Source organism: Rhinolophus sinicus, chromosome 2, assembly GCF_057876585.1.
Source record: "Rhinolophus sinicus isolate RSI-liver-muscle chromosome 2, RSI-T2T, whole genome shotgun sequence".
Taxonomy (NCBI): Eukaryota; Metazoa; Chordata; class Mammalia; order Chiroptera; family Rhinolophidae; genus Rhinolophus; species Rhinolophus sinicus.
This window is the reverse complement of record NC_142502.1, coordinates 34,791,807-34,816,835: the sequence shown is the minus strand read 5'-3', so window position 1 is coordinate 34,816,835 and position 25,029 is coordinate 34,791,807. Positions and strand designations below refer to the sequence as shown.

At 33.5% G+C, this 25,029-nt stretch overlaps 1 protein-coding gene across 7 annotated transcripts in view; it reads left to right on the top strand.

Moving 5' to 3' along the window:
• NKAIN2 (sodium/potassium transporting ATPase interacting 2) overlaps positions 1-25,029 on the top strand; it is an 871,385-nt gene that overhangs the window by 460,182 nt on the left and 386,174 nt on the right. The window lies entirely within an intron of this gene.

Here is a 25,029-nt window from a genome sequence, read left to right as displayed (position 1 = left end):
TCCTCTGCTGAAGCCTCATGAAATAGTTTTGGCATTTATAGAGTTTTTCATAGATTGCGTAGTAAATGTGAGCAACACTAGTTTACTTATTGTAAACTTATTATATGGCCTAAAGATATTACAAATGTAATAATACTGATGTTTTCTATTATATTCTTATTACAGTTTTAGACTCCCCTGCCAATTTTAAAATTTTATCAAAATTGCTCTGCTTTCCCCCATTAATTCAAATCACCCTTCACCATGTTTTTTGAGTTTTATGTCTGTTTCTGACGTTTACTCTAAATAATCTTTGGAGAGAATGAGGCAAATTATGGATTTTCATTTGAGCAACAATTTCCTTATCTGCCAAAAAATTATTATTGATAATTCTTGAGACAAGGATGACCTCTTGATAGACTTTTGGGTGTTTTTTACATCCGGATAATATCTTAGTATTGTTACTCATCTCTCTATATCACCTATTTAAAAAAAAAAAATTCCCCTGCACTCTTCACATTTATATTCTTTCTTTACTTCAATATATCTTTCTTTGACTTACAACTTTTCAACTTAACTGAGAATCTGAATACCCAATAAAAAAGAATATGTATTTCTGGACCAGATAAGGAAGTTATGCTGAGACAAAAAATGATAGAATCATAACACTAAATGTAGAAACATAGAGAGTAAGCAGTCCAGTCAGGGGAGCAAGTAGTTTAGCCCTGTATGATCAAAACCTGACCCTAAAATATCAAGGCAAATTATTGCTTGTTCTCAGATCCCAAGGGAAAGAGATTTTAAAGCTCACTCAGTAAATAACTCTGGGGCTTCCATGGAACTAAGAGGCATTTCTGAACATTCTCATTTATTATAATTGTATGTATTTAATACAGAATTGTGCTGTAAGGTGCTTTGCTTGTTTACTTTGAGCAATGGTGGTTTATCCAGGCTCTTTGCGGGCTATGAAGTCTTACTTGGGCCTTTTTGCCCTACTGCATTAGCATATAAAGTTAAAGCTGCAGCCTGTCTGCCCAGTCCCAGAAGGGAGTGATAAGCCTCTGTAAACCATTTCACAAACAACAAAACAGTGGCCTAGAACATTTGTGACACACTGGAAAATATGAAAATAGTACAGAGAAGCAACATATTTAAATCAAGCTCTAACTTCAAGCCTTACTTCTATTTCCAGTTGTAGCCAATATTTCAGCAAGGTACATTTGGATATCCAAATGATGATTCTATACCTATTTTGCCCCCCAAAATACAGGGGCATATTTTATCAGCTCACTAATCAGAGAGGTCTAGTTACCTCTGCACTCAGCCACAAAAATTCTGAAGACTTCAAAGACATGAAGAGATCTCTTTTCATATTTTATTGGTGATAGGGTGATTTTTGTTAGATGATTTATGCAATGCTCCCTGAGAATGTCCATATAATTAACTATGCCATTATCTCTCAATGTTTTCAGTACTTAGAAAATTATTCTGTTCTTTTTGAATCCCAGGTATTTTTCTTTGTTTTCCATAACCTCTAGAAACGGAGGGTGCTAAAATGTTATGATATATGCTGGGCAAATAAATATGTCCATCATTTAAGTATCTTGCCCTTTAATTTCATTGAGTTTGTCCCCTCCATCTCTTATTATGCATCGGGGTACAAGGGCAGAACAAATTCATTTTCATTCTGCCCTTTGTTATTTTGAAAACTCAAAGTCAAGTCTTATCTTCTATTTTTCTAGATCGATAATTCTATATTTTTCACATTTAATTTTAACTTTATAATTAGTAACAACCAGACCATCAGGTAGAGAAATTAGCAGCCATAAATTAAGCTACAGTTTAAAAATGGGCTTTAAATAATATGTTGAAAGGTGACCAGATAGAATATGTTACACTTTCACTGTGAGCTTTGTGGAGAATCCATTTGGCTCATGATCGGCTGCCCTTGAATTGAAATCTGGGTTAATTGAGGCAAAGCTGAACTTACTCTTCTGTGACATGTGTGGAAGGCTTCTGCTCTTTTAATTGCTAAAATTGTCAGTACTGTCGTGACACTTGGATATATTCCCATTTTATTTGAAGTTTCAGCTGTTTGTTCTCATATTTAGTTCACTTTTGCCCCATCAGGTTTTTAATTTAATTTTTTTATCCAAAAATGGCATTCATCTCTAATGTCTTAAGAAATGCAGTAGAATTCTACAAAACCAAAGTCCTGCTCAGAAGAGGAGATTTTAAAAATGTGTTTCCTCTTTGGAAAGTCTTTGAAATAAAAAGAGATAAAATACATTGGAGTGATGACATTCTGCAACTCTCCAAGAGTTCCCAAGGATAAGATTCCTCCTAAACCGAGACAGTTATTCCCTATATCCACATCACGTTTTCACATAAAATTCATTCCCTTGCCCATATCACCCAGTAGACTGAGATCTTTCAAGACAAACTGCTTATTATTATTAATACTCTAGCTGCAGCTCCCAACCTCATTTATGGGCTCAATAAATATTTGTTCTGAGAATAAATATTTAGCCAGATGGTGAGACTATAGCAAGATGTTTCATCCATGATATTCAATGAGTAATCCTAGGTACAATGACTGCCATATCCATTGTTTGAAATGGTGAACTTGATGGAGCTGTGAAGACTTTTAGAGTGCTTGTGGGTTCTCAAACAGCTAATAGTTTCTTCTATAAACCTTAACTGCTTTCATGCAGAGGATGACAAACGAGGACATTAACGGCAGCTTTAGCTAGGAAATACATGATTTGTTGGCTCACTGAATTTTGGGGTGACCTGAGTAAGTCTTTCCTGCCACAGCAAAGCAAAGTTAAGCATTTCCAGTGCCCCCTGAGCAAACTTCCATCACACTAATTTAAATGATCACACAAATCACTAATCACACTAATTACTAAATAATCTGTAATCATTTCCTGCCTCATGTTGACTGTGAGCCAATGAGAGTAGACAGTATATGGGGTTTCATGTCAAAGTTAGTACCTAATACAACTAAATGTTCAATAATTCAATATTTCTTGGGCGCTTCATGAAGGAGAAAATTGTTGGAATAGATATTTTCACTGACGTCATCCAAATCATGTCAATCTTGCGTTTTATTACTTTTCATCTCTCCTTTCACTGCTTACTTTAAGTTTTCCATGAGCCTTTTACTCTTCCTAAGAAACTCATAAAGCTACCTTGTTATTCTCATAAACATTTGGATAAATAGTTGTAGTTAAGAGAGTTTTGTTAAAATCATAAATAAAGTATTCCACTTACAAGGTAAGTCTTTAATGGAAGGAACATTTTTAATATGTATAGTGTCTTAAATTTACATAGGGATACATTTCTGCAAGCTCTCAGTTCTTTGGCAGGTGTTATTTATGTTTACAACAAACACCAGTGAAGAGCCAGGATACAGCTGGTCATATTGCCTTTACTCTATAAAAGAACCACCTAAGCGCTGATTCACTCATGGGATTGCAGCTCATCACTGAATTGCAGGACTCCTTGTGAATTCTGTGGTGCATCCACTCAGAAGTGGTGAAAATGCTGGCATGGCTGCTCAGAAAATGCTGAAATTTTACAAGCAAATCGGTTCATCTGCTATTATCCATATGGGCTTAATACTTTATCAACTACCACTTGAAAGGGAAATGAACAGAAAATGTGTAGAAATACAATACATTTTGCTTTTAAATGCTGACTTTAATACTTGCTTGTACATTATAGGAATTCTGTAATTTTTAGATGTACAATAATGATGGTCTACAATAATATAAACTGGCTATATCATGATAAAATAATTTTCACATTGAGCCACATGTTAACAATTTCAAGCAAGAGATAAGTACCTTATATATGAACAAAAACATTGCACTAAAAAACTTTATAAATCAGGTTTCGTGGAATACCCATGTCTCTTTGCTTAATAAGGTGAAAATATTTATTTCAAAAAGATTATAAAGCATTACACTTGAGGGTGCTCATTATTTTAATAACTCTAGCTATAATGGATAAGCATCAAAGACTTACTGAAACGATAATAAAATAGATTTAGCTTTATATTTGGAATAATTATAGATTTCAGGATGTTGCAAATATAGCCCAGGCGTCTCTTCCACCCTTCACCTATTTCCTCTAATGGTTATAGCTTACAAAACTACACTACAATATCAAAAACAAGAAATTGACATTGGCACAGTGTGTGTAATTCAATGCCATTTTACATGTGCAGATTTGTGTAACCACCACTGTAATCAAGATGCAGAACTATTGCTTCACTATAAAAATCTCCTTAGTGCTACCACTTATGGTCATACCCACCTGCTTGTCTCCACTATCCCTTAGACCCTAGCAATCACTGATTGGTTTTTCATCTCTAACTGTATCATTTCTAGAATATTGTATAAATGGAATTATACAATGTATCACCTTTTGATATTGACATTTTTTTCACTCTGCATAATGCCTTTGAGATCAATTGAAGTCATTGTTCTGTCAATAATTTGTTCTTTTATATTGCTAAGCAGGATTCCATGGTATGCACATAGCACGGTTTGTTTAACCATTTACCCACTGTAAGGCATTTAGGTTGGTTCCAGTTTCAGGCTGTTACAGATAAGTTTGCTATAAACAATCATATATAGATTTTTTGTGGACATAGGTCTTATTTCTCTGAGATAAAGACCCAAGAGTGTGATTGTTGTATAATATGTTTTCATTTGCTTGTTTGTGTTTTATAAGAAACTGCCAAACTACTTTCCATAATGGGTGCAATTTCCCATCCCCACTGGCAGTGAATGAGAGAGACAGTTTTTCTACATCCTCACTAGCATTTGGTGTGGCCTTTTTTCTTTCTTTTTTTTAGCTGTTCTTTTTTTTAGCTGTTCTGAAAGGTATATAGTGATATCTCATTATTTTCTTAATGTGTAGTTCCCTAATGTCTGGTGATGTTGGAAATCTCTTCTGTGTGCTTATTTGCTACCTGTATATATTCTTTGATGAAATACCACTTCATATCCTTTGCCCTTTTTCTCATATTTTTAGTGTTTTTTTTAAGGTTGTGTTTTGAAGATTGTTTTTTATGTCCTAAATGTGAGTTATTTATCAGATATGTGGTTTGCAAATACTTTCTTTCATTCTGAAGTATGTCTTTTCATTCTTCTGGCAGGATTTTTCACAGAACAAAATATCTAATTCTAATGAAGTCCATTTTTTGTGGTTGTTTATTATATAGATCATGGTTTTGATGTCACCTAAGAACTCTTTGCCAAGATTTTGTTCCCAAAGATTTTTTTTCCTACAATGTCTTATAAAAGTTTTTAAAAACAAATTTATGATTCTTTCTGAATTTGTTTTTGTATTAAGTTTAGGTCAACGTTTATTTTTTGCTATGAATATCCATTTGTTCCCATGTTTGTTGGAACCCCCCCTCCCCCCATTTCAGTGCTTTTGTACCTTTGTCAAAAATCAGTTGGACATATTTGTGTGGGACTATTTCTGAGTTCATTATTATGCTCCATTGATCTATGTGTCTATCTTTCTGTCAATACTATATTATCTTGATTACCATAACTATAGTATTGGTAGTCATTCCTCTCACTTTATATTTTTCCAAGATTGATTTAGTTATTTTAATTACTTTACTTTTTCATATCATTTTTAGATTGTGTCTGTATCTACAGAAAGTCTTTCTGGGATTTGTCCAGTAATGACTTTAAACTTATATTTCATTATTGGGATAATTGACATCTTTACTAGATTGAGTCTTCCAATTCATGAACATGGTATGTCTCTCCATTTATTTAGATCATTTTTTTCTTTCTTTCATCATCATTTTGCAGTTTTTACCATAAAAATACTATACATTTTTCTTCTAGATTTATACATTAGTATTTTGGGTTTTTTGAGTGATGATAAATAAGATTATATTTTAATTTTTGTGTTTATTGCTAATATATAGAAGTGCAATGTGTTGATCTTATAGTCTGTAACCTACCTTAACTTACTTATTAGTTCTAGAAGGGTTTTTGTAGATTCTTTTGTGATTTTTGCAGAGACAATCATGTCATCTACAAATACAGATAATTGTATTCATTCTTTTCTGATCTATATGCCTTTTCTTTATTTGCCTTGTATTATTGTGCTGGCTAGAACTCCCAGTATCAAGTTTAATAGAAATGGTGGAAACAAACATTCTTGCCATATCCCCAATCTTAGGGGAAAATCATTCATTTTTTAATTATTAACTGTGATCTTTGTTGTAGGTATTTTTAGATGTTCTTTATCACATTGAGGAAGTTCATCTCTATTCCTATTTTACCAAGGTTTTTTAAATCTTAAATTAACATTGAATTTTCATAGTTACATTAATGTAACTATGTGATCATTTTTCTAACCTATTTCTTGACATACTCTATGACCCAGCAATCCTTTCCTAATATTTACCCAACAGAAATTGAAACTGTGTTATACAAAAAGTATTATACATGAATATTAATAGAAGCTTTATTCATTATAGCCAAAAAGGAGGAAAACATGAAATATCCATTAACAAATGAATGGGAGAACACATTGGGCATTCATAAAATGTAATGCAATGAAAAAGAACAATCTACTGACACAGGCAATAACATTGCTTAATCTCAGAAACAGTATGTGAAGTGAAAGAAGCCAGACTCTGTATACTATATGATTCCACTTGCATTGAGTTCCAATAAAGAAAGAACTAAGCTATATTGGTAAAATCAAAACAGTAGTCACCTTAGGTTGAAGGTGATTATTGGGGTGCTAGCAATGTTCTGCATCTTTATTTGGATGCTGCTTACATAGGTTTGGGTTTATACAATAAAAACTAAGATAACTACAAACTTAAAATGCATTCATTTTATATATAAATTATACCTCAGTTTTTTTGTGTGTTGTTTTTTTTTTATAGCCATATGTTTACTGGCATATGTCTCCTTTATATTTTAAGTTGATTTTGTTTTTCAATACATAGAATTGATTCTCTTTTATTTCAAGGCATTTTTTATTGAATGAGGGGTTTAAATATTTTTGTTCCATTTTTTGCTTTAATTCTTTTCTCTCTCTCTCTCTCTCTCTCTCTCTCTCTCTCTCTCTCTCTCTCTCTCTCTTGTATTTTCTTGAATCCCCTGTACCTCTTTCCTTATTTCTATTTTATCCTTTCTACTTTTCTGTACACCATTTATTTGCCTCATAGTTTATTTTTCTTGGGCTATGTACCTTTTAATTTCATCATCATTTCTCATTATTTTAATTTTTTTCTAAATCTTTCTTAATAATTTTCAGTTCTTCCCATCCTCCCATTGTCTAATTACCTAATTTCTGAGCTTTTCCATATCTAACGTTTTTGTTTTTTCAGTGATCTGTTTTTTGTTTTGTTTTTTAATTTATTTTAGCTCATTTTGAAATATTAGAATTTAATTTTCATCTTTTGTGGCCACATGTTTTGTGATATTTTCTTTTATTATTTTCATCTTTTCCCCCTCGTTTGAATTATGTAGAATTCCCTGGCCATTTAGGAAGATATTATTGTGGAGAAAGCAGAAGTGGATCAAAATAGCTTTCACAGCATCATCACTCCAGGGGTGCCTCCTCTCCTCTCATCATCTCTATATTACGAATGACTCAATTTATAGCCTTTCTGTGTGGTTATGTCTCTGTCAGAGCTAAGCCTAATTAAGCAGGTTTACCTCCTCAAGTCTGTGTTTCAAGGCAGTGCTCTCATCTTTAGATGATATATTCTGCAGTTACAGGATTTTCTGGGATCTGCTGTCTCTAGACCCATTCCCTCTAGTATTTATCTCTCCCTTACTCACAGTGTTTTTGCTCTATTCATTTTTATTTCACTTCCAGTAGTGTTCCTTCAGGGTGAGGCTCTATACTTCTAGATATTTCTGAGATCTTGTAGAGTTCCCTGATAAAATATCGAGGCGTAGTAAAATTTGATTTTTTCAATAAACCATAGATATACATTTTTAGTCTCAATATATCCCATAGAATATTTTCATTTGCTAAATCAGGTAGACCTATATAGAGGGCATGTATAACCACAGCTGTGTCCACATTCTTCATCTGCTCCTCTCTCCCAACTTAGTGACCTGAACCACTTAGTTTTTGCACCCACACTTGACTCGCCCACTTTTATTGTCCTTTCCAAGAATCTGAAGGTCCTTGCCTTCTAGACGAGATCTATTTATGATTTAGAGGTTCTATGACTCACGGGACTTATCAGAAATTCCTTTTTATTTCCTGTAGCTTCAATTGCTCAGTTCTGTTAGTGATTTGACCACATCCTTACATATTCTGGGATTTATACATAGTGATTCCTTGTCAACAAGTATTGTTAATCATGCTTTGTTATTTTCTCTCCCTACCTTGGCTGACATGTTTGGTTTCTAAAGTTATGGAGAATAAAAAACTTACATGGCTATATTGCAAGGGTAAGCTAGAAGCCCCAGAACCAATAGCTTTTAAAATGATATTTTCTTGCTATTTTTCCTTGTGTATAGGAATACAGTTGATTTTATATATTGATCACCCTTTATTGTTGAACTTTTAATTAGTTCTAAGAATTTGCCAGTTCACTTGTAAATAATCATATTATCTATAAGTGAGGAAAGATGAATTTCTTCCTTCCCAACATTTTATTTATCCTTTGCATTTTCCTCTGCTGCCTAGGGTATCTAGCATACTCTTGAATAGAAGAGATGAAAGCAAGCACTCTAGTCTTGTGTCTATTCATTCAATTTTATAATGGGAATAATAGTACCTACTTAAAAGGATTGTTTGGGGATAAAATGAGGCAATCATGTGAAATTATTTTAGCAATATTTAATACATATTGAATTGGTAATAAATGATAGCTACTATTATTTTAAATGTCAATAAAATCATCTCATCTTATATTCATAGAAATATAAAGTGGCAGGAATAAATTAAAGAGTTATATTATTATTTCCTAGAATATGAAAGTGGATACTTTCACAAATAACCATATTATTACTTTGGGCAACTCTGCATTGAGAAAGAGAATACGTTTGGAATAAAAAATAAATATATAGGGATTTGTTTAATGAATCGTGTTTTTCCATATCCTTCTCTTTAAAAATAAAAAGGCTAGTCACATTTAAGTATTTAATATAATAGCTATTTGTTTTAAGCATGGGATACCATCACTACAGTATAGGGAAAGCATAGGATTTGGGTGGTAGCGTAGGGAATGAAAGATCAGGAGAAGGAAAAACAATCTAAATGGAAAGGAAAACCCAGCTGAAGAAGCCAGAAGTGAATGCAAAGCTATCTTATTTAGGAACAGTATCTGAGTACTACACTCTGGAGGCCAGCTTTATTGAGATTGTGGTACAGACATTATTATATATTGTTGGACATTTGGACTATACACCCTTTAATATAGTTATAACCTGTGGGATTTAAAAAAAAAATCTGTAAAGTATTTGTAAAGTAATAGAGTATTTCAGGTATTTATCCTGGTTTATAAATTTTCACATGTAATTGAACCCTGTTCTTGCTTATTTCTTATGGTGCTATTACTATTTTGTTTATACTTGTGGTATTTCACCAAAGTGATTTATGAAATCTCTTTTTTTATTTTGCTGAAGATATTCATAGGGCTTTCTCTTTGCTATAGTCTTTAGTGTTTTTTGCACATAGTCAGCTTCCCTGGGCTACCAACTCTGAGACAGAGATTTACACACAGCCAATTTATTGGAGTACGTTCTTAAGAAGAACAACAGGAGAGGGCAGACAAAAACTTGGAACTGCAATGTGGTTGCAACACTGGCACCATTTCATGTTATGGGGCTCTCTAAAGACATGGCGATCTTTCATATATGCCCAAAATTGGACCTATCATTAGGTGTAGGCTGCCTGCAGGAGCAGGACATGTCCTTGAGTGAGGCAATTATCTTTGACCAGGGGGCAATTCCTTGAGAGGGACTCAACTGTGAGACATTAACAGGCAACACTGGAAGAATAAGTGCTTAATGCTGAAGGGGAAATCTGGGTGGCCCACCAGAGGAAACTCCACAGTCCATGCCTTACATTCCACAGTCCACTTGATTCAAATAATACTGTCATCCCTTCTAGAAACAGTTCCTACGGGTTAGTAGCTGGCTTCTTTTCCAAAGTGAACTTACAAGATTAGCAAGGGAAACCACAGCCCCACTGTTACAGATGGTCTTGGGTCAAAAATTGATACACATTTTCTCCATCCTTTACTATTCATTCTATCTATATGATCTGGACCCTTAGTTATCTGTCTAGGTGGCATATACCTACTGGAGCAATCCAGACCCTCAGACTTGAGGGGTCTAAGTCATTTCACTTTGCTTGTAAAGTGTGGCAACTCCTCCAATACATTGCTATCCAAACTGAGTAGGGAATTAGTAAGAGATGCCCCACTGTTTCATCTGGATGCCAAACATATTCTTCCCTGGTCCCATGTACTCCTTATCTTCACCATTGGTCTCTTGGCTCAAAAAGTCTAAAGTAACTGGGTGGCAGCATAGCTTAAAATTAGAACTCTTGCTTTATCCCCTAGGAGAAGCATTTCCCTCTGGAATCCAGGACCTCTAGATATACTGAGCCTAAAATGTAGGGACAGGAAGCACAAATTCCCCAAATACATCACTGGGAGTGATGGTTAGCAGAGCTCCTCTGGCTTCCACTGCTCCATTCCCGAACCCATGTATTCTACTTATTAGAGATCCAGCACCATGTGATAGACATTCATCCATGGCATTCACTGCAACCTGGAGGAAGATACTTAGCCTTGCACAGTATCAACTCCAAGTTAGCACTTCATCTGCATATTTCAAAGCCAGACGGGTCTGCCAAACTGACAGCTTCTAGATGCCATGAGATGGGTAGATCCCGTAGGCATTTGTTGACCCCCAGGCCTTAACAACAAAGTGGGCTCTTTGTACCAATGCAGTACTTTACGGGTTCTTGTGTTGTTGAACCACATCTTCTTTAAGCCCTCAATCAATGGTTCTTCCAAAGCCTATATAAGCAGCAAAGGCAATGCATACTCAGAATGTTTCAATTTCTGCTCACATGAATCACTCCCACTTTTAAGGTAAAAGAGGTCCAATGTAATCATCTTTTACAGACTGGCTCTTGGTCTTCTCAAGGAGTGGTGCCATACTGAGAACTCAGTGTTACTCTGTTGCTGGCAGCTTAGTTGTTCATCTATGGCTATATAAGCCATCTTAATTCACCACCTATAAAAATGTTACTAGTTTTGAGAATACTGCATGCCAAGAATTATCTTTACAACATCTATTCCAACGATGAGGCCCTCATTACCAGCCATCAGGAACTGATCTAAGTCTAAAATCCCCCATAACATCTGTTTTTCCAGCACCAATTCTATTTTTAATGATTATTAGTTGGGTTCCTCTGGTAGTAGACTCTCAGACAGATATCCAAATGCAGATCATTTGTAGGGGACTATTCTCAGGAACAACATCTGTAACAGAGTGAGGGAAGTAAGACTGGTCAGGAGAAGTTGAACTGCCATACAGCAGCAACAGAAGACTCAGCTGATCCAATGTACAACTCTGAAGCTGGGCTGTGCTTTCATAAAGGTCCAGAATTGAGAATAGGGTCTGGGAAATTTGTAGTTCAGTATCAACCAGTCATGAGGTGAGGGCTGCTCCTGGAAGTGAGCACAATCCTAAGCAAGGCAGCTCACTTTGACTGAGATTAATTCCTGACAGGAGACGTAGCTGTGAGCTATCGACAGGCAACACTTCTGGCAGCTGGATAATGACCAGTGCCTCAGTCCTAAAAGGGTACGTGTAGGCAGTGCCCACAGCATCTGCTATAGTCGGACTTCTAGAATGCTTGATTTAATTTCTATTTCTTTTAAATACATGTTTGTCATCCTATAATTTTGTACAGAAATTAGTTTATAGTGATTATATATATATATATATATATATATATATATATATATATATATATATATATATATATATAAAATTTATATGTAGGATCTGTTACAAAAATATAATTTCTACATAAATATGGCACTATTAATGCACCAACAATAAGTAGGGCACATGATTTTACAAGTTGTTGGGATGGATTTTCACCATTGTTCGCATTCACTTACCTTGTAACACCTCGTAGACTTGCATTTGCAAGACATGGCTCTGCTAAGACTTATGTTCTGTAGACAGCGAGCAGGGGAAAACTTGAGGAGCCAACCTGGGCTTCTAATCCAAGACCATGGCCTCATTAGGACAGTATTTGAAACACCTGGACTAAAATTGTCATAGACTTGCATAGTAATTTGATGAAGGTGTAATAATTATTTCTAGAGCCAAATATAATATTTAATTTTATATACTGATTTGCAGTAAACACAATTTTACTCTTGAATAAGAGAAAATATTTTTTAAATGAAGATGATTTTCAAACTTTTTTATCCTTGAATCCTATGTTTAAGCTGAGAGTTAATAATTTTAGCCTTAGAGTGATTAAAAAATAGATCGGAAGAAAAAATATGTGTAACGAAGCATAACTATTATTGGTGCTTGCAGATCATTACTTGACTTTTTTCATCTTTTGGAAAAGGTAATATATATAGTAAGCTCTCACTCAAAGATCATTTTTAGGACTGAATATATAAAAATTTACACATTTTTAGACATAATTTTAATATATTCTCCAAGGTCCTGTCTACTGACAATACCATATTTGATCAAATAGTATCAGTCTTGCAAATAATGTGATTACTTGATGGCCATTAGAAGGCCTGATGGATTTTCTCAAAATATATTTCTTAAGAAATAGTGAGTACATCCTTTATAAAAGAGTTCTTGTATAATGATATAAAACATGATTGCCAGTACTAATACTTTTGGTTGATATCACTCTGCAATCATTATTTCCAATAAAAATGATTGACTGTCTCAGTGGCTGACATAAGGAGTGAAACATTCTGTTTATTTCTGTCGCCATTGTTGGACTAGCCCATGGGCACTGCAACTAAGGTTTGTTATGTGAGAAAGGATTACTTCTCCAGTAAAATAACAATAAAATCACCTTGTATTCATCCAGGAATATTAGTTTCAAAAGTAGGTAGAAATACTATTAATAATATTTTCCATATTATAGAGGTAGATACATTATAGAGTTAGGATTTATACCCAGGTCTCTTAACTTCTAGATATATCTATTAAATAATTTAAATAAATACTACTACTATATTTATGGAAACTTGTATAGGCAAACTAATGTATTATGTCAAAGTGTCTTAGAATTCAAAAGGAAATACATATACCAAAAGTCAGCCTGAAAGATTCTATTAAATTCAGTCTACTTAATGTACACTGTATTTATAGCACTTGGCTCTTATGGGAAATTACTTGACAGGTAAAAATATTTTATAAAAATTTGAAAACCCCCATATTAATGTGTTAGTTTCCTATTGTTACATAACCAATTTACACATACTTAGAGGCTTAAAATAACAACCATTTATTCTCTCAGAGTTCTCTATGTCAGGAGTCCAGGTGGGCTTGACTGAGTATTGTACTTAAGGTCTAATGAGACAGAAATCAAGATAGTGAATGTATTGGGCTCTTGTCTAGAGCTCCAGGGAAGGGGATGGGGGATGGATTGTTGACTTACAGCTCATTCAGGTTGTTGGCAGAACTCAGTTCCATTTGATTATAGGACTGAGGTCCCCATTTCCTTGCTGTCTGTTGTCCTGGGATTGTGTTCATCTTCATGTGGTTCATATCCCTCTGACTTCTTCTTCTGCCACCAGCCAGAAAAAGTTATCTGCTTCAAAAGACTCACGTGATTGGATTAGGCCCACCTGGATAATCTTCCTGTTTTATGTCTATGGCATAACACAATCATGGAGTCATTGCTCACTATATTCACAGGTTCTAGGGATTAGCATGGGATACATTTAGGGAGCAATCATTCTGCTACCACAGTTAAAATAGGAAATAAAATAAAATTAAATGAATTTAAGAAAACTACTAAATTGATTATTAAAAACACTGGTTGATTAATACTTCATTTATGAACCAAAGTTTGCAATTAAAACCAAAGGCCTTAATTAATAAAGTAAGCCTATAACTTTATATTCTTGTCCTCAAAATCTATAAATGAAATCAAAAGGACATTTTTATTTGATGATATTATTATTTTTAGAATATTTTTTGTGTAGCCAAAAGATACATATTTTAAAACTGTTTATGCTCTGCATTGGACCAGGCGCTTATAAGAGATTTTTCCCATTTAAACTGACTGATTAAAAAAAGAAATTGTTCCTACATTTCATGATGATTCATTTTTGCTCTTTTGTGGTTACGCTTTCTATAGTCAGTGCTTCTGACTTATGTAGCATGAATTAAATACAGATATTTAACTAATTAAAAGTCTGGTAATTTTAAGTTTTCCTGTCTAACATTGAAGTGATAACATTTTTATTTGAATATATGGTTATCTCTTTAAAAGGTTTCATTTCTTGGGCTTCTTAGCATTTAACACTTGAGCCTAAAATACCAGTATAGGAAACAGTATTCACCAAATATGGTATGACTAAGCTTTTACTATTGACAGTATCCAACCAAGAAGATGGGTATTCAGAAGACACATGTCACATGAAATATTGGTAAATGTCCATACTGTCACATATGTAGGCAGAAAAGAAATTTATTCAGTAAAAATTTGATGGAAATTTTCTGATCCAAAAGCAAGTTAGGAAATTGTATTATTTTAGTAATTTTAAATGTTTGTGAGAACTTTATTCTCAGCCCATCCTTACCATGTAATGTCATGCAAAGAACCCAACAGGAGTCAAGTTTACTTAATGTGTCAGTCTAAAACAACACTCACACACACACACAAACACACATACACAAAGTGTGATCAAATAATATGGTGAATGCTTCCTCCGAGTGCCATCCAATGGAAAGTAGGGGATCTTTGATACAGGAAGTGGTGAGTCGAACCTTAGTAACTGTGTATGACAAGTTTCAACTTGTTTGGTGCAGTCAGTCGGGTATGAGCTACGGTTGAGAGAAGGTGTGTTTTAAAGTGTACCATAAATCATTCTCCATCATGACAATGCTCTGTATCACACATCACTTCTGGTATGCAGCAATTTCTGTCAAATGAAACCATTATGGTGTGTCTTCATCCACCTTATTCACCGGGTCTGGCACCATGCGACTTCGGGCTCTTCCACAAAGTCAAAATGACCATGAAAGGTAAACGTTCTTAATCAATTCAGGACATTGAGGCAGCCATGACAGTGCAACTAAAGACACTCACGAAAGAGGATTTCCAGAACTACTTCAGAAAGTGTCAAGAATGATGGGTTAGTATGTTAGCAGTGAGGGGAATTAATAGCAATGTGTCTTTTAGTGCAATATATATATATTTTTTTTTAATTTAAGCATTCACCGTATTATCTGATCACATCTCGTATATATGTATTTTACCCTGCATCTGTATATCAATGTTTTTAAACGAAGCACAACAAGGAGACATTGTTAAAGGTCATATTGATAGATTTACCATATCCCCCAATTAGGATAATTTATGTATTTTAGAAGGCTGTTTACCTATTAGAATTACTTTGAATCTAAGATGAAAACTATGGTAATAGAAAACCTAACAAGAGATTAAAACCTTTCTGGAAAGCAGACCAATTATTTTTCTAATTCCAAAAGAAAAAAATAGACTGTGCATAATCACTCAAAATACTTAACCACTACACATCTACCATATCTTAGTGAAGCATATTTATATAATTTTTGAAAATGTCATCATTAACTTTCTACTTTGACTCCTTAAAAGTCACCATTTTTCTTATTTTAATATTCTTAATATTTTCCATAATATTTTTTTCATTCTCATCAGACATAGATGGCTTACATTTGCAGTGAGACATCTAACATTATGTACAGTATTTTTCCTCTTTGTATGCTCCTCATGCTGAACCTCGCAGATTGTAAAACACTTCGTCTGATTCATGCTCTTCCTCCATGGATCATCTAATCTTTTACTTACTTTGGATGTAATATTAAATTACTTTTCTCTTTAATTGAATATGTGTAGTCTTACTGAAGGAAAGGGTTTGGGGATTTCTCTAGAAAGAAAGAGATACTCATACGAAATGTTAAATAACAATTATTTACATCTGGATATTAAAGAAAACAAAAATTTAGGATGTCCATTGGTTGCAAGGGCAGATAGCCCTGCCTCCGCATTCCCTACTAACAGAATCAAAATTTTGTTCTGATAGTTGGATGGTCAGCAAAAGTATTCAAGGAGGTCTGATCCTCTTTCAGGTCCAGGGAATGAATTACAATTGGTTTAAAACAATGGTGATAATCATAATCCTTTTTGCCAGTGATTGGGTTCAGGAAAGTAGGCATAAGACACAGTTGTACCTAATGAGATGTAAGGAAGCCAGCTGAGTACACCTCAGCTTTTCTTTTCTTTTTTTTTTTTTTTTTTCGTTTCCCCCTGAAAGAATAAAATGTTGCAGAGAAGGAAGGGACCTTTTCTGCTGGGCACCTTTCTGCCTACAGATTATGTTAACTGTGTGAGGATTTGAAAGAAAATCCCACAGGTATATAGATCTACAGCTATGTCAGCACTGAGCCAATGAGCCAACAGTAGCCCGCTTCCAGATTTCATGTACTAGAAAAGATTTTTAAAACCCTACTTATTTAAACTGCCTGTAGTTCCATATTATGTTACTTGCAGCTGAAAACATTCCTGAGTTGTTTTTTGTTTTACTTTCATTATTATCCAATTTACCAAAAGTAATTCTGAAGTTAGTAGATTTGAGCCCTGCTTTTAAGATAGTAAATTTACTGTTTAGTAAATTGAAGGGAAAAAAGGGAGAAAAACATGTAGCTTTAATTCATTACTAAACATTTACAAATGTATTAATTCTATTAATTAATTTTATTCTCCAAATGAATATTTGCAATAAAAAATATACTCAATCACCTAGTTTAGAATACTGTAGGAAAAATATATATTTATGTTTACATGTGGCCACAGAATTTAACTTTGCCTCATTGATTTGTCCATAGTAGCTACAACTGCTCCTTTCAATGAATCCCCCTAGCCTTAGGTCCGAAGGGCTATAAATATCTTTGTATGAACTATTTTGTATGAGTTAAAAAGACATTATTCATATACAGGTGTCTTCAGGCCAAATGAGTATCACTGTTTTTCCAATCAAAGGGAATTATTTTCCACTTTTTGCTTCAAGAGGAAAGAATACCTTTCAGGATACTGTTTTTATTTGGAATTGCATAAAATTCAATAGCCATGTTTATATGTTCATTAAAATCATGCCCGTTGAATGGTCTAACATTTACAGTCTGTTTTAAAAATAGTCTGTTTAAGCAAACTATTTTCAGGTATGATTTAATATGTCAGACTAAATTAAACATTTTTAAGCCTAATCAAAATATCAAGGAATTGATCAAAATAGAACAATGAGAAAGCACAAAAAAGTTAAATAATAGAGAATTAGTTGAATGATTAAGTGCATCATTGAATTGACATATATGTTACAGAATGCTCAAGGAGAGTGTTTTTTGTTTTGTTTTGTTTTGGTTTTTTGTTTTGTTTTGTTTTTAGTTTCAGGTGTACAAAACAATGTAATAGTTAGACATTTATCATTTATTCTTTTATATCCCTCACACAGTGATAACTCCCCTACCCTCCTCTACTACCCCTCTGACATCACATACAGCCATTACATTTCCACTGTCTCTATTCTTAATGCTGTACTCCACTTTTTGTGAATATATATATATATATATATATATATATATATATATATATATATATAAATTATAGTTGACATTCATTATTATTCAGCTTCAGCTTCAGGTGTACAGTGCAGTGATCTGGCATCTATATCATCCCTGAGGTGGTCTCCCTAATGAGACAAGTGTCCATCAGATACCCTACAAAGTCTTTACAACACTATTGATTATATTCCCCAAATTGATTTTCATATCCCCTTGGCAATCTTGTAGTTACCAATTGTGTTTTCTAATCCCCTCACCTTCCCCCTTATTTCCACTCCCCTCCCATCTAGCAATCTTCAGTTTTTCCTCTATGTCTCTGGGACTGTTTCTGATTAGTTTATTCATTTATTATTTTCTTTAAATTCCACATATAAGTGAGATCACATGGTATTTGTCTTTGTCTGTCTGACTTATTTCACTTAGCATAATGTTCTCTAGGTCCATCCATATTGTTGCAAATGGTAAGATTTCATTCTTCTTTATTGCTGCATAATGCTCCATTGCCTAAATGTACCACAGTTTCTTAATCCAGTTGTCTACCAATGGGTATTTCAGTTGTTTCCATGTCTTGGCTATTGTGAATAGTGCTGCAATTAACATAGGGGTGCATAAATTTTTTTCAAATTGGAGTTTGGATTTCTCCGCATAGATACCTAGGAGTGGAATTGCTGGGTCATAAGGTAGTTCCATTTTCAGTTTTTTGAGATACCTCCATACTGTTTTCCATAGTAGCTGCACCAATCTACAATCCCACCAACAGTGCACAAGGGTGCCCTTTTCTCCACATCCTCGCCAGCACTTGTTTGTTGATTTATTGATGATAGCCATTTTGACTGTGGTGAGGTGGTATCTCGTTGTGGTTTTTATTTGCGTTTCTCTAATGATTAGTGAAGTTGAGCATTTCTTCATATGACTGTTTGACAGGTGTATGTCCTCTTTAGAAAAATGTCTCTTCATGTCCTCTGCTCATTTTTTAATTGTGTTGTTTGTATTTTTTGGAGTTGAGTTGAGTTTTTCATAAATTTTGGATATTAACCCCTTATTGGATATATCATTGGCAAATATCTTCTCCCATTCAGTAGGATCCCTTTTTGTTGTATTGATGGCTTACTTTGCTGTGAAAAAAATTTTAGTTTGATGTAATACCACATGTTTATTTTTTCTCTTACTTCCCTTGCCCAAGGGGATATATCAGTAAAAATCTTACTCCGGGTAATGTCTGTAAACTTCCTATATTTTTTTCTAGGAGTTTTATGGTTTCGGATCTTACATTTAAGTCTTTGATCCATTTTGAATTTATTCTTGTATGTGGTATAAGGAGGTGGTCCAGCTTCATTTTTTTGCATGTGTCTGTCCAGGTTTCCCAGCACCATTTATTGAATAGACTGTCTTTACCCCACCATAAATTCTTGCTTCCATTGTCGTAGATTAAATGACTGTATAGGCATGGATTTATTTCTGGGATTTCTATTCCCTTCCGTTGATCTATGTGTCTGTTTTTATGCCAGTACCATGCTGTTTTGATTACTGTAGTCTTGTAGTATAATTTGATATCAAGTATCGTGATACCTCCCACTTTGGTCTTATTTCTCAAGATTGCCAGGGCTATCTGGGGTCTTTTATGGTTCCATATAAATTTTAGGATTGTATGTTCTATTTCTGTGAAAAATGTCCTTGGTAGTTTTATAGAAATTGTGTTGAATCTGTATATTGCCTTAGACAATATGGATATTTTAACAATATTAATTCTTTCTATCCATGAGCATGGTATGTGTTTCCATCTATTTGTATCCTCTTTAATTTCTCTCTTCAGTGTCTTATAATTTCAAGGAGAGTTTTTAATCAAGTGAGAAAATCAGGTAAAAAGTATGAGCAAGATTCCTATTTAAACACATATGATTGACACATATAGTCATAGAAAAAAATGGAAACATATACACTAAAATAATATTAATGATTATATTTAAGGGTGATATTTTCCCAATTTCCCTTTTCTGATGTTCACAATATGCAATTTTTCTATAATAAGATATTTCTGTAATTGGGAAAAAAAACACATAATAAAACTGATTTTAAAATGAACTAAAAGTCACGCAATTTTTATAATATCTAAGTAAATATAAAATCACAAGGAAGATTAAGCATAAGATAGCAGCATTGGTAAAAATGAGAAGGTAGAAATCTGCCTTCCTCTATGATCTGTAGCATGAGCTATGATTAGAATCAGATTTCTGTAAGATTCTGGTTGATTATGTAATCAGGTCATCCCTGGTCAAACTAGAAATTGTACTAGTGAATTTTTATGTAGGTATTTATTTTAAGGGACACATTTTTATAGCATGAAGTATATGTAACAAGATTGATGAATTAGGAGACAGGATTTAAATCACAAGACAGGCTGTCACTGATCATAAAATGATCAAGAATTAGGAAATAAGCTGCTTTATTAGGGCCACTTTTGCTCTTTTTTTAATCATAATAATGGATGAGAAAGTGATGAGATTGCCTAAGCAGATTAAATGATACTGCTGTTGAAGCTGAGAAAATTAAGCTAAAATATAATTAACTTTCAGCAAAAGATGAATATAGTCCAATCATTTTGACCAGAGATACTTGTTTTATGAGCATATATTTATGTCTATTAAAACACCTTCATTGTTAATATTAAAACACCTGGTTGTTAATAATTCTAAACTGTTGCTTAAAGGAGTTTCTTTCAAGGCATGATTTGCTACTCCAATCCTTCTTAGGAAAGCTTCTATCACAGTTCATTAGAACTGATTACATTATTACTTTTATAGTAGCAGTGTATCAGTGATATTGGTAAGCTGACACAAGTGTAGCTCCCTAGTAAAAAAAAAAAATCATACCTGAACACATTGCTATAGATTGCACGGATTGTATATCAATAATAAATATAAATCATTTTAGGGGAGTAAGTGACTTCATTACATCCTTTAATGTTTTTCTGCAGCATCTGTTATAGTCACTTGCATCCAGCTGGTGCTTCATAAATGTGAACTGATTCACTGGCCCAACTCCTTTTCTAATTAAAGCACTTATTTAATCATGTGACTAGTGTTTTAATTATACTACCTTCTTTCATCTTCTAATAATTGTCGTAATAGCATTGAATAATAGTTTTCTAAATTGTGGTAATTTTTAAGAGAAAGTCACTAATATGATTCAGATCTTTCATATACATTTATATATGTCATCTGTCTATATTTATGTATATACACTTGCATACACACGTACACACCCACACACACACACACACACACACACACACACACACACATTCACACATTCCTGTTATAAGGGCAGCTCTGTTTTTTCTTAAAATTGATTTTAGAATCATTGTGAATTAGTGAGAAATATAGGAAAATTTGTTCGTCTTAAATGATATCCTCCTTTTTCTAGAATTTTTCTAGAAAAATTATTTTGATAATACAATGACATAAAGATTTGAGTTTTTCCCCAAATTAACTTATAAATTAAATGTAATTGAAATCAAAATGAAAAAGTTACATCTGTGTATGTGTGTACATGAAAACCTAAAAAACTGATGCCAAGATTCATGTGCTTTGTATATATTAAATTTACTTTATAATTTTTAAAAAAATATATAGACTTTAATTTTAGGCAGATTTGTTGTAAGAGACAGCAATGGAAAAGCACTGGCAGTGTCATTAAGGTGTGACTTATTATTTTCCAATAAAATGTTTATCAGGCTTTGAGTCTACCTTTCTAGTTATTATGTAAACATGCCATATAATATTGTGTCTCTGCATCTATCCAATGTTTTGGCCTGTCATGATTGACAGCCTTAACAAACTTTTATCTTACACAGCTAATTTGATTTTATCATTAGAGTCACAAACAATAACAAGGAAACCATGATGATTCAATTACCTTTTTTAGTTGATAATGTTAACTATTTAGTTGGAGACTCAAGTTAAATCATCCTCTCAAATGGTCCACTTAGTCCTGCAGAAATCAACCCTTAAAGAATGAATTTTACCATACAAGTGGGATTTTATCTATCATTACAGATAATCTCATAAATTTTACCTGAAGCATAAAATATGATTTTTTTTTTTTCAAGAAAAGATGAGGCTAAAGAAAAATTAGCTGTAGAGTAGAAACTATAAGTTAGGTGCTATCTGGCAAATGTGATACTTTGTTATCCTGTTAGGTTATCTTACCTGGGCAGGATATCATTTTCAGTTACCTTCAAACTGAACAATTGTCAATTATGTCACATCAACTAGCTGTAGCAACTGGGAAGAAGTTAGTACACATCTTTATGCTCTTAAATAACTATGATGAGTAATTTTTGAACAGTGTGAAGGACAGGGTTTATTAACAAAAATCAGTCATAGGCCAAATTACAAGGGAATGCAAAATCTTCAATATTTAGGCAATTATGTAAAATTCAATTAGAGGAGATTTGATTTAGATAAATGGCAGCTACTAAAATGAGAAAAGCAGGTAGAAAAAAGAGTAATAATAAGAAAAGAGAAAAAAGAAGACAGAAGGTTTAAGAAAGTTAAATGAAAGATAGTTAATGAGTAAAGTTAAATGAGACACAGTTAAATTAGATAAAGCCTTGCTTTTGAATAATGATGCAAATACAGGATTACCCTCTGTAGCATTGTGCTGATTTCCATGTTTATTAAAGTTGCCACACCACTAAAGGTGATAATTCTTTTACAGATCTTTAATAAAGTAGAATGCATGAGAGCTAACTAGTTTGTAACGAAGTATACAATAAAATGGAACTATCTCTCTAGATTATTCTGAGAGAAAAAGGATAAAAAAGGAAAACAAAATCAATATTAATAAAGACTATAATAGAACAACTCTTAAAATATGATATAGAAAATGCTTATAATTATGTAGCGTAGTAAATCACAAAGAATAAATTCTTGTTTAATGAAACCAAATGAAGAAAGAGTTGTTTCGTAAAATATCATCTGTCAATATTGTCATTAATGTGTCACAAAAGAACACTTATTCTAGAGAAGAATATATTGCATTAGGGAAACAAAGGAAACAAGCCTAGACCAAGTTCAATTAGTGGAAGAATGTTTTACGTAAGTTTATGTGGAAAGTATATTTTTTGATATCCTAAGGAGACAAAAATTTGGGGATTACTGCTGTATTATTTATACAAGGAGAAGGGATGATGTAACATAATAATCATAATAAAATTGCAACCTGTATTGAGAACTCAAATAGTGACTACTTTTAAACATTCTATTATTATATCCTCATATAAACCATTTGAGCTTACTATTGTTACTAAGACTATATTGCATTTGAGGAAACAAGTATAGTGAGACCATGACTTGAACTTAGCCACAGAGCTCCTAAGCAACAAAGCCACATTTAGGTCCCCAGTTCTTAGTCTCTATGTGCTATTTATTTGCATGTGACCCATTATCTTACCTATCCTTCCATAAAAATGTTAATTTTGGTAACTAAGACATAAATTTTTCAGCTTGATTTTTTTTAACCAAACTAGTTATAATTTACAGTTACCTATATACATAAATGTAAGTAACTAAATGTAAGTGATGTCTAAATCAATCTGGATGGAGTTTGCAGATTCTTATATATTTAATAAATAATATTGAAGTAGTGACTATGATATGATGCATGTATATAACATTTTCAGCATTTAATGAGCTTAAAACATAATTTCAGCTGTGAAATAGAAAAGCTACAGCGTTGACATTCTTTTGCCCCAGTAGCAAATGACAAATTTTCAGGAATATTTAGTATATGTGATAACATCTTTATCAGCATTTAGCAAATCTTTTACTTATCTTTTGTTTGTTTGTGTTTGTGTTGTTTTGTTTATAGCGAATAGTGCTTATTTAGCTCTCCATTATAAGTCGGGAGGGAATAGTATGTCACCATGAACAAAGGACATGATAAAACACTTCATTCAGTCATTCATTCATTCTTTCTTGGTCACTTAAACCAAGTCACTGGACGGTCTAGGCACTTTATATTTTTCCTCACCCTGTTACCCTTAAAGTAGGACTACACTTCTCTGTATTTCTAAAACTAAAATCCAAATCTGCAAAAGAGCTGAATAAATCTAGATTTTAGGGTTCTTTTTTTTTTTTTCAGTTTTGTGAGATGACTTTACACTTCACAATATTGAGCACACTTAAATGTCCCATGAGATCTCTGTTCTAGAACTGAGATCTTTGCTACAACCCACTCAGCTCTCTTACCCTGTTTCTAGTCCCCAGCCCTCAAGGCCCACAGCCTCTCAAACCCTTTTTGTCTTGGACCATTTAGTGTTGCCCCCATTCAGCAGTTAGATGAACCCATCACCTGGAAAATAGCTGAGACATTATTTATTACATCAACACATCCTGTAGGGCCCTGGTCCTCACGCTACATGGATGATCATAGTACACTCAGAAAAACTAAGTCTAGGTGGGAAGATGAGGTTCTGCCTCTGAAAAGTACTAAGAGTTTCTCCATGTTGCTCCTCATTCATTCACTGATTTACAAAATATTTTCTTAGTACCTATTTTGTGCAAAGTACTAAGTTAACAACTTAAAGACATAAACATAAATTTTAAAATGGTCCCTTTTCTCAAGGAGTTTATGCAAATAGATATAAGACATTCGGAAAGAAATTAGGGCAAACAAGATCTTAAGCATTAAGCAGGGCTAAGCGGATTTTGACTGGATATCACTGAGGAGGTGATATTCAAATTGACTTTTGAAGAAAAATGAAATTGATAGGTGGCAAGAGGTGTACCTAGGGCATAAAAAAATTATTAAAGGATGAAGAACTAGCATACAGAAAGGCACAGCGGTGGGAAATAGCTTTCCAACACACACTTGTAACAGCAAGTAATCAGATGTGTCTGGAATCCATGATAACTTTAGTGATGAACTGAAACCTGAGACTGAAAAAACTAACAGGGAGGTCATTGAACTATAAAATAAAAATTGTAGAGCTTATCAAGAAGAGAGCAATTGGTGTTTATTTAGCAGAGAAATTCCATGATATCCTCTTGTCCCATTAAAAGAAAAAGAAAAAAATTCACACCTGATGTTTCTTTGCTTACAGCACCCTCCCACCATAGCCCTTCCAGGCCCCCACGTTTTTATTTGGTAAAGTCCATGACTTAGCTTGATTCACCTGTTATGGAAAGTGTTG